Source organism: Miscanthus floridulus, unplaced genomic scaffold (genome assembly GCF_019320115.1).
Source record: "Miscanthus floridulus cultivar M001 unplaced genomic scaffold, ASM1932011v1 fs_742_7_8, whole genome shotgun sequence".
NCBI lineage: Eukaryota > Viridiplantae > Streptophyta > Magnoliopsida > Poales > Poaceae > Miscanthus > Miscanthus floridulus.
This window is the reverse complement of record NW_027097211.1, coordinates 50,028-60,000: the sequence shown is the minus strand read 5'-3', so window position 1 is coordinate 60,000 and position 9,973 is coordinate 50,028. Positions and strand designations below refer to the sequence as shown.

At 43.1% G+C, this 9,973-nt stretch overlaps 1 pseudogene; it reads right to left on the bottom strand.

Moving 5' to 3' along the window:
- Positions 1-6,779: 6,779 nt before the first annotated feature.
- Positions 6,780-9,298, bottom strand: LOC136532946 (zinc finger BED domain-containing protein RICESLEEPER 2-like; annotated as a pseudogene).
- Positions 9,299-9,973: the final 675 nt, after the last annotated feature.

Below are 9,973 nucleotides of genomic sequence, written 5' to 3'. Positions count from 1 at the left end.
TAGAGTAGCAAGGTTGAGAGCTCTTAGTGAGTAATTACATAGCATGTTTGTGTGCCTAAGTAATCATTGCAACTAGAATTGTTGGATAGGTGGCTTGCAACCCTTGTAGAGCTAGAGCAAGTTTGCATTACGCTATTTGTCATACTAATCAAATTGCTCTAGTTGATTTGTAGATTTTTAAATAGGCTATTCACCCCCCCTCTAGCCATATTAGGACCTTTCAACTGCCCAGACCACTGTCGTGCTCGGGGACTGCCCCGACCACTGTTGTGCTCGGGGACTGTCCCGACCACTGCTCGGAGATCGTTCTCCTTGGCTACATGTGATTTGTACTCACATATAGTTGAGAGACTTTTATTTAGACCTTGCTACAAGGCTCATACTTCACCTTCCAGCAAGCTTGGGGACTACATCGGTACGATGCACCTACCGGTGCATCTCGTATTGCTTGAACGGTAATTGGGTTCTCAACTTAACTGGGAATTCTTTTTAGACCCTGGCACCACGTGCCTACGTCACCTACTACCAGGCTCAGGGACTAAGTGGGCACACTTCACCTTGCGGTGAATGTGTTTGTTTTTCGACCCCTACACCTCTGATGATCAAGGACGCTATGCTTCAAGACGCACTTACATTTCTTTTCAGAAATACAAGTGGGCACACTTCCCAGGATAGAAATCTTTTTCTTTTTTCTTAAGAGCACCATACATTCTTCGGACAACCTACTTCTCCGGTGACAACGGTGGTCAGAGATGTTAAGGACTCAAGCCTTACTTGTCGGAGAAGGTTAAAATGGCATGTCGTAGCATAATACATGGTGCTCGGGGACTAGCTATGGGGGTATTAACCCCTATACCCCTACCGCTAAGCTTGGGCCAGCCCGAATCGGTGGGTCCGGTCCACCAAAAGATGACGCATGGCCCGGCCGACCTGTTTGGAGTCCCACACAAGGAGTCAAGGCAGATTTGGCGATCAGGCAAGATCCTGGTCGGTTAGAATAGGAATCCTTATCCGACCACGTATGACAATTGTAACTGGCTAGGATTAGTTTCCAGATCTGTAACCTTGCCCCCCGGACTATATAAGGTGGGCAGAGGACCCCTCTAAAAAACATCTCTCATTGACATACAGTAATACAAATCAGACGTAGGATGTAGGTATTACGCCTTCTTGGCGGCCGAACCTGGATAAAACCTTGTGTCTGTCTTGCGTCACCGTCTTGTTTGTGGCTTGCGCATCTATCTGCCAACAATCTACTACCTTGGGCATATCCCTAGGTAGACTGCCGACCATATTTCATCGACAGTGATGATGACAAGACCACCAAGAAGAAGGCATTTACAAGCATTGCAATCAATGAGAAGCCTTCTCTCTTCGAATCTTCATCATGCTTCATGGCTAAGGCCACTAAGGTACAAAATAGTGATGATGAAAGCGATGAAGAATGTGAAAATAAAAATGAAAATAACCATGATAGTGATAATGATGATGATGAACCCACCAAAGATGAATTATTTGACATGCTAGAGGATGCTAGAGAACACTTTAACATCAAGAGAAGGGAATGCAAAAGCTTGCGTAAGGAACTAAAAGCCCTTAAGCAAGCCTTTGATGAGCTCAATGCATCTCATGAGAGGCTAGAGGAAGCCAATGAGAAGCTTGGCAAAGCTCACAAAAATCTTGAAAAAAGCTCATTCCTCTTTGCTTGATGAACAAAATAAAAAGAAGCATGTTGAAACTTACAATGTAGGTTTAACATGTGATATAATTGATGAATCACTATCTATGCCTATCATTGTTGCTTCTACTAACCCTTCTTGTAGCACTTCCACTTCTACCTCATCTAGTAGTGATGATCTCACTTGTGATGCCTCACTAGTGCTTGAGAATGAGAACCTCAAGAAGGAGGTCAATAAGCTCACTCACACCTTGGCTAAGGCTTATGGTGGTGAGGACCGCTTGCTTATGTGCTTGGGTAGCCAAAGATCTTCTCTCTATAAAGAGAGATTAGGCTATACCCCTAAGAAAGGCAAGGCAGCCTTTGCTCCTCATAAGACTAGTTTTGTGAAGAACAATGGTCAGTTTTGCAATAGTTGCAAGCAAGTGGGTCATAAAGAGCAAGAATGCAACAACAAGAGCAAAAATGCTAATGTATCCTTCATAAAGCTTGATTCATGCTATATGCTTACTAAGGATACAAATGGTGTGAAGGCTAAGTTCATTGGTAAACCATGGATGGGCTCAAAGAAGAAAGCCATTTGGGTACCAAAGAGCTTAGCGACTAACCTTCAAGGACCAAGCAAGTTTGGGTACCTAAAAAGAATTGATCTTCTCTTGTAGGTTAATTACAAAGCCGGAGGAAGGCATTGGATTTTTTATAGTGGGTGCACTCAACACATGACTGGTGATGCAAGAATGTTCAACCCAATCAACACAATGGCAATGATGGTTATGATAGTATCACATTTGGTGATAATGGCAAAGGCAAGGTCAAAGGGCTTGGTAAGATTGTAATATCAAATGACATGAGCATATCCAATATGTTGCTAGTAGAGAGCTTGAACTTTAATTTGCTATCCGTGGCACAATTGTGTGATCTTGGATTCAAATGCATATTTGAGGTAGATGATGTAGAAATCATAAGTGTAGATGGCTCTAATTTGATCTTCAAAGGTTTTATATATGAGAATCTATACTTGGTTGATTTCAATGCTAGTGAAGCTAGATTATCTACATGCTTGTTCACTAAGTCTAGCATGGGTTGGTTATGGCATAGAAGGCTTGGTCATGTTGGAATGAAACAATTGAATACATTGGTTAAGCATGACTTAGTTAAAGGCTTAAAAGATGTTGTGTTTGAAAAGGATAAGCTTTGTAGCTCTTGTCAAACTAGCAAATAAGTTGGAAACACCCATCCTAAGAAAAGCATGATGAGCACTAGTAAAGCATTTGAGTTATTGCACATAGATTTGTTTGGGACAACACAATACACTAGTATCGGTGGAAACAAATATGGCTTTGTAATAGTGGATGACTACATAAGATACACATGGGTATTCTTTCTAGTGGACAAAAGTGATGTGTTTGCAACATTCAAATCATTTGTCAAGGGCATTCACAATGAGTTTGAAACAACCATCAAGAGAGTTAGAAGTGACAATGGTAGTGAGTTTAAGAATACTAGAATTGATGAGTTGTGTGATAAATTTAGAATTAGACATCAATTCTCGTCCAAGTACACACCTCAATCAAATGGCCTTGTTGAGAGGAAGAATAGAACACTTATAGATATGGCAAGGTCTATGCTTAGTGAGTATAATGAGAGTCAATCTTTTTGGGCCGAAGCTATCAACACGGCTTGCTATTGTAGTAACCACATCTATTGTCACCGATTAAAAGAAAAGACACCATATGAGCTCTTGAATGGTAGAAAGCCCAACATTGCATATTTTTAGGTCTTTGGTTGCAAATGCTATATCTTGAAGAAAGGTACAAGATTGGGCAAGTTTGACAAGAAGTGTGATAAAGGATTCCTACTTGGCTATTCCACTACAAGCAAAGCATATAGAGTTTGGAATTTGGATAGTGGTACTCTTGAGGAAGTTCATGATGTTGAATTTAATGAAACCAAGGGTTTACAAGTAGAGAATGAGATCTTGGAAGATGTTAGAGGCATTCAACTTTCAAATGCCATGAAGAACATGGATATTGATAAATTGAGGCCTAGGCAAGTGAATGATGATGAAGATGATCAAGTGCAAATGCTCTCTAACTCAAATGTGCAAGATGATAAAAATCAAGTTAGTGCAAGTGGCTCTCATGACAATGAACAAGATCAAGTGGCTAGTTGATAAGCTCTTTAGTGTAGCTAGTTGTGAGAGCTTGCTTGGTTGGTTGGTGTGGCTCTTTAGTTAGCCTTTGAGAGCACACTAACATAGGGTAGTGTCATAGCTTTTGTGTGAATAGACGCTATCTAAACTAGAATTGTGGTAGGTGGCTTGCATTTTGAGTAGGCTAGCGCAACACTAACTTCATCTCATAATTGTCTAACATTTTTGTTAAGTGTTGTTGTACAAATTTTTATTAGGCTATTCATCCCCCTCTAGCCATTAGGACCTTTTATGGGGTCCATATGTCTCGACGGTGTGCTGCTTCGCCAAGCCTTTCTGTACGTCACATCGTACCTAACGAATCTAGATATGGACTGTTGTAAAGAAGACACCGAGATGTCGTTGTTGTCATCAACGAGCCCCAATATACAATGGGCAAGGTAATGTGTAGTGAGTTGCTGATGATTTTCCTTCCCCCTATTGTCTAGGTAAGTGTGGGGTTCAACAACTTTAGTTATCCTCCACTTGCCATCACTCTGTCTCCTACGTGCATTTAACCTCCACAGACAACCGTTTTTGCATATCAAGTGGTACCTCAACTCCTGGTCCGAATGAGTGATGGTGTATGGTCTATGGTGGTACATAGCATAGTCCCAAAGGAAGAGTTTCATCTCTGACATTGTGTTGAATATCATCCCCTTCCTAAGGGTTTCTGTCTCATGGTTATACAATGAATTCCTACACATCTAGAGACCGGTATCACAAACTGCCATATCCGTCATGCTGACATCCCTATAGTTTAGAACGCCCCTGAAAGGTACTTTCTTGGACCTTAGTTGCTCAAGCTCAGTCGCTGTGTAAGGTGGTGGTGGAACATACTGCTGCGCTTTGCTAATTCTAGCCCATGAATCATAGGGGATATCATCTGTAGTCAAATCTGTGACTAGTCTACCCTGAGCATGGACACCTTGCAAAACCTCAGTTGGTACTGGTAATAGCATAGTATGTACTAGTACTAGCATGACATCAGCCGTTGTTGCCATAGCATCTGTACCTCCTTGGTTATCATCAGAATCGTCTGAATCACTGCTAACTATATCACCGATCCTATCCTCCTCCTGCTCCTCTTCCCATTCGAACTCATTCACATCGAAGTCATTGCTTATACAACCTACTGTAGTTGAATGAAACTGCTCCTGCGTCAACTGACCGTCCAAATCCATGTTATCCTAAGATGCTTCCCCTTCGACCCCTAATTCTTTTTCATTGCCTCCGAAACCATCACTGGACAGGCCGTCCTGAACACCATGCATCATGTACCCATTCTCCACCACCACCTCAGCCATGGGCACATTGGAACCTTAGAGAACCCTAGCGTAGCGGGACCAGTGAGTAGGGTCGCGCAATGGCATGAGGGCATAGTGTGCCCTAGTCTTCCCAGTATCAAACCTCCCCTTTAGTATGAAATCACCGCCAAACTTTATATTCAAACGGACACAAAGGTCGTTGAAGCTAGGAGGTTCATCAAACCATTCCAATTCTTCTTCCATATCCTCAAACATACCATCCTCTCTCCTAACATTTCCTTCGTACAAAACTCTAACACAACAATCCATCTGCAGAAGCATTTTAAGAAACTTCATTAAGTTGTCAAAATCATCATACGTAATGTCCATACTAACATTAATATATTTTCTAACTATAACTATACTAACTAATCAAATATTAACATCTATACAAGACATACTATAAATATACTAACTAAACTACCTAACTTTACTACCGATACTAACTTATTATATTACGTATACTAACTTAACTAACTAACTTTACTAACTATACTAATTATACTTTAATAATTTTACTAACTTTATTAACTATGCTAACTATATTAGTGGAGTACCTTGTTGCAGCGCGCAAGACCGGGCCAGGAGGCGCGGGCGCAGGACCGCCGCCGTGCGTGACCGGAGGGGGAGGCGCGCCGACGTGCGGGCGAGGCGGCCACACCCGGTGGCTGGCGGCCTGGCCGCCTGGCTGCCTAGTTGGCATGGGCGGGCTGGCTGGCGTGGGCTCACGCGGCCATGGCAGACGGCGTGCCCCGCGGCGGGCAGGCGCGGCTGAAGGCAGGCGGGTAGGCGCGGGCGAAGGCAGGGGTGGGCGGTAGACCGCTTTGCTGCTCGGCCAGCGGGACTGGCCACGGCGAAGGTTATACCCGGCTCTACCGTGCCATGGATCAAGGCGCGGCACTGCCACGCCAAGATCGGTGGCGCCGCAGAGCCCTGCCACGTCAGCGGCCAGCGTTTCTGGTCGCCGCCACGTCAGTCCTCTGCCGCGCCACCATGCATGGCGCGGCAGAGGCATTTGGCCACGCCAGGGCGATAGGCGCTGCCAAAAGTGTTAGTTTAAAAAAACCTGTTAGATTTAAAATTAAGTTCAAAAAAATGTTAAAATTAAAAAAAATTCTCGATCCCGATGATTCCGGATAGAAACTGGGACATCCTCTGCGTGGCCCACCTGTCAGATTGGACTTCATAAGAAGTCAGTCTGGGCGTTCGATTTTAACCGACAATTCGGTTCGGTTAATTCGGTTATTTAAAACTTCGGTTTTCAGACTTCAGCCCCCGATCAGTTCTCTAGAAAATAGGAAACCGCATAATTCGGTTTCGATTTTTTCTATTCGGTTTTCGATTTTAACCGAAATAACCGAAACTCCATAAAACAAGCTTACAAGTAGCAAGCTTACATAAATTCAAGCACTCCAGAAAACAAGCTTACAAGCCTCAAGTGATATATTAGTACAGTGTATGAATTCAACAAATCAACAAGCTTACATAAATTCAACAAATCAACAAGCTTACAAGCCTCAAGACAATAGTATAGAATAGAATTACATAGATTCAAGAGTTCTTCATTATTCAAATAGAGAAGTAGCCGTAGGCCAGCAGCATCATCATATGCCAGGATCCATTCCATACACCAAGACACCAAGTGGGGAGACAAGTACTGGACAGAATCACATTTGAAGTACTACAAGCATCATATGACTGGAGCATCAGCAGTCCACAGTCCTGCAGCCATCAAGTGATCTCAGTTAGTGAATGTGAATCTCAGCAGTCCAAGAAATATTAAACAGATGAATGTACTTATGTACAAAACCTGCAATATAAATTTACCTTTTACCAGGTGATCAGGACTCAGTAGCTGTAGTAGCTTCCTTAGAAATGGACAGGCCACCAAGTTCTAAAATAAATAAAGAATAGATGATCTAAGTTAGTACAGTGTATGAATCATGAAGCACATTAGAAGCAACTAATAATTTAATATGTTACCTTCCTCAAGCAAAAACATTTGTTCGCTATCCTCTTCAACACTAACATAGTTTCCTCCACGAAGCCAATCATTTACACAAACGAGGCCCTCAACCATTTTTAGGGTTAGTGAGGTCCTAAAGTCATCAAGAGTTTAGCCACCAGCACTGAAGGCTGACTCAGAGGCAACTGAGGTGATAGGAATCGCCAACAGATCACGGGCCATTCTAGATAATATTGGGAATCTTGTTGAATTAGCCTTCCACCACTTTAGAATGTCAAATCCTTTTGTGTCTGGCTCATTATCTTCTGATAGATACTTGTCTACCTTAGATTTGACAGTTCCACCCTCACTGTTAATCTGCTCAGTAATTACTGACATCCACCTACTCACTCTTGTGCTGGTTTCAGCTGATTCAGATTCAGTAGGTTGTGGTGCCTTATCTTTTGGGGCATACATTTCCTTGTACTCTTCAAACAAAGCACAAAAATAAGTGTTCACTGTATCCCACAGCTTTTCTCCTATTGTATCCCCAAACATTACCTTAATTCCCATTCTAATGCATTTTGAAAGTTTGTATCTAGGATCAATAGCAACACAGAAGAAAACAATGAAGTTGAGCAGCTGATCCCCCTTATCTTTCTCTCCTCTCTTCTCTCTGTCTCCCAACCTCTCACCATACTTATCTCCCCAGTACTTGTAGTACTTCACTAACATTCTCATACCCATTTCCTTACATAGGTTGTCTTCACTATGACACCATTCTCTCAGCAGAAGTAATACATCAGCAATCTCATGAAAATAAGTGTGAGATGTTGGACGACTTTGTACAGAAACACGGAGAGTGAGGTCATAAAAGTGTTCAAGAAACTCAGCCATCTTCCTAGCCTTATCCCAATCTGTTTTTGTTGGTACCCCTGTACCATTCTCTCCTTCTAATTCTAATTTGTAGTATGGGTCTTCATCACTATATCTTTCAAATGCTTTTTGGTACTTCTGTGCAGCATTTAACATAAGGTAGGTTGAGTTCCATCTAGTGCAAATATCTAAGTTAAGAAATGCTTTGCTCTGTACCTTGGCTAACTCGGCACATTTCTTAAATTTTACCAACCTAGATGTTCCACACCTGATAAACTTAACAGCAGCACGGACACGCTGAATTGATATATCAATTTCCTTCAACCCATCACCTACTATTAGGTTGATAATGTGAGCAGCACATCGCATATGCACGTACTCTCCTTCAGCAAAACAACCTTTTGACTCATTCAAGATCCGCCTCACATACTTAATTATGTTATTGTTTGCACTAGCATTGTCTACTGTTATTGTGAAAACCTAGTCAATGCCCCACTCAGCCAAACAATTCTCTAATGATTTCCCAATGTCCTCCCCTCTATGGCCCTTAATCAAGAAAAAACCAATAATTTTCTTCCTTAGGTTCCAGTCATTGTCAATAAAATGGGCTGTAACACACATGTAGTTTTGGCTATTCTTTGCAATCCATGTGTCAGTTGTGAGGCAAACTCTTTCACAATTTTCCTTAAAAATTTCTTAAGCTTTTCTTTCTCATCTTCATATACTTTAACACAAGCTCTAGTGATTGTTCTTCTAGATGGCAGAATAAACCGTGGACATGCTTCTGCCATTAATTTCCTAAGACCAGAACGTTCAGATAACATAAATGGTTGTTCATCTTTAATTATCATCTCAGCAAAAATCCTTCTAAGTTTATCAGGATCAAATTTCCAAGTGGTTACAATACCCATACTACTAGTGCCAGCACATGGTGTCAGTTGCAAAGTTGCTTGATTATCAACTACTGGTTTGTTTGGATTCTTTTTGCAAATCTTCAGATGAGCTTTCAAGGACGACGTACCATTTGTTCTTGAGCCACAATGAAACAGCTTTTGACACCACTTGCACTTGGCTCTCTCTTCCCCATTATCAAGTTTGACCTTGCTGAAACTATCCCATACATCAGATCTTAGAGCCATGGGTTTCCTTTTCCTGGATTCTTCATCCGCTTTCTCTCCATCCTTGCTCTCCTGCTGCTCCTTGCTTGCATCTACCACTCCAGTCGTTGACGCTCCAGCTTCAGTTTCTTGAGTTTGAGTCTGATTAATCTCACAAGCAACAGTTTCATCTGTATCCCCCATCTAGAAACGAAATGTTTCAAATCAGGAATTAACAACAGCAAGGAGAAGAGGAGAAGACCAGAAGAAGAATTGAAGCTCGATCTAAACTTACATTGGAGGACTGCTCCGTCCGCGCCGCCGTTGTCTTGGTCGGAGAACTTCACGAGGGTGTTGCCGGGCGCCTGGCCGCCTGCCGCGCCTCCTCCCTGGTCCATGCGAGGCTGCGACTGCGCTCTCAGCCTTCCGCCTCCTGCCTCCCTTCTCCTCGCCGGCTCGCCGTGACTTGCTCCAGTCGCCCGCCGGTCGCCACTCGACGATTTAGGGTTAGGGAAGGGAATGGCAAGCGTCCGAGAGAGCGGGATGAGCGGCTGTGGCGCTGCCTCTCTGCGCGCTGAGCTGCGGGATGGCCGGATGGGGGTTTCCTTTGCGTCTTGATGGGCCGTCGAACTATGGGCCGTGAGGGACTGAGGGCGTGACCGCATGAGGCGACGGTCGATGACTCGACGGGGGTGTTTCCAGTTTTCTGGTCTGCAGCATGCACTTCGGTTTGTTCGGTTCCTCAGTTCGGTTTGAGTAGAAAGCCGAAGCCGAAGCCGAACACCGAACAGTGCAAAACCATAAACCGAACCGACAAAAAAAAAACCGAACAAACCGATATTTCGGTTTGGTGCGGTTCGGTTTGCGGGTAAAAAGTGC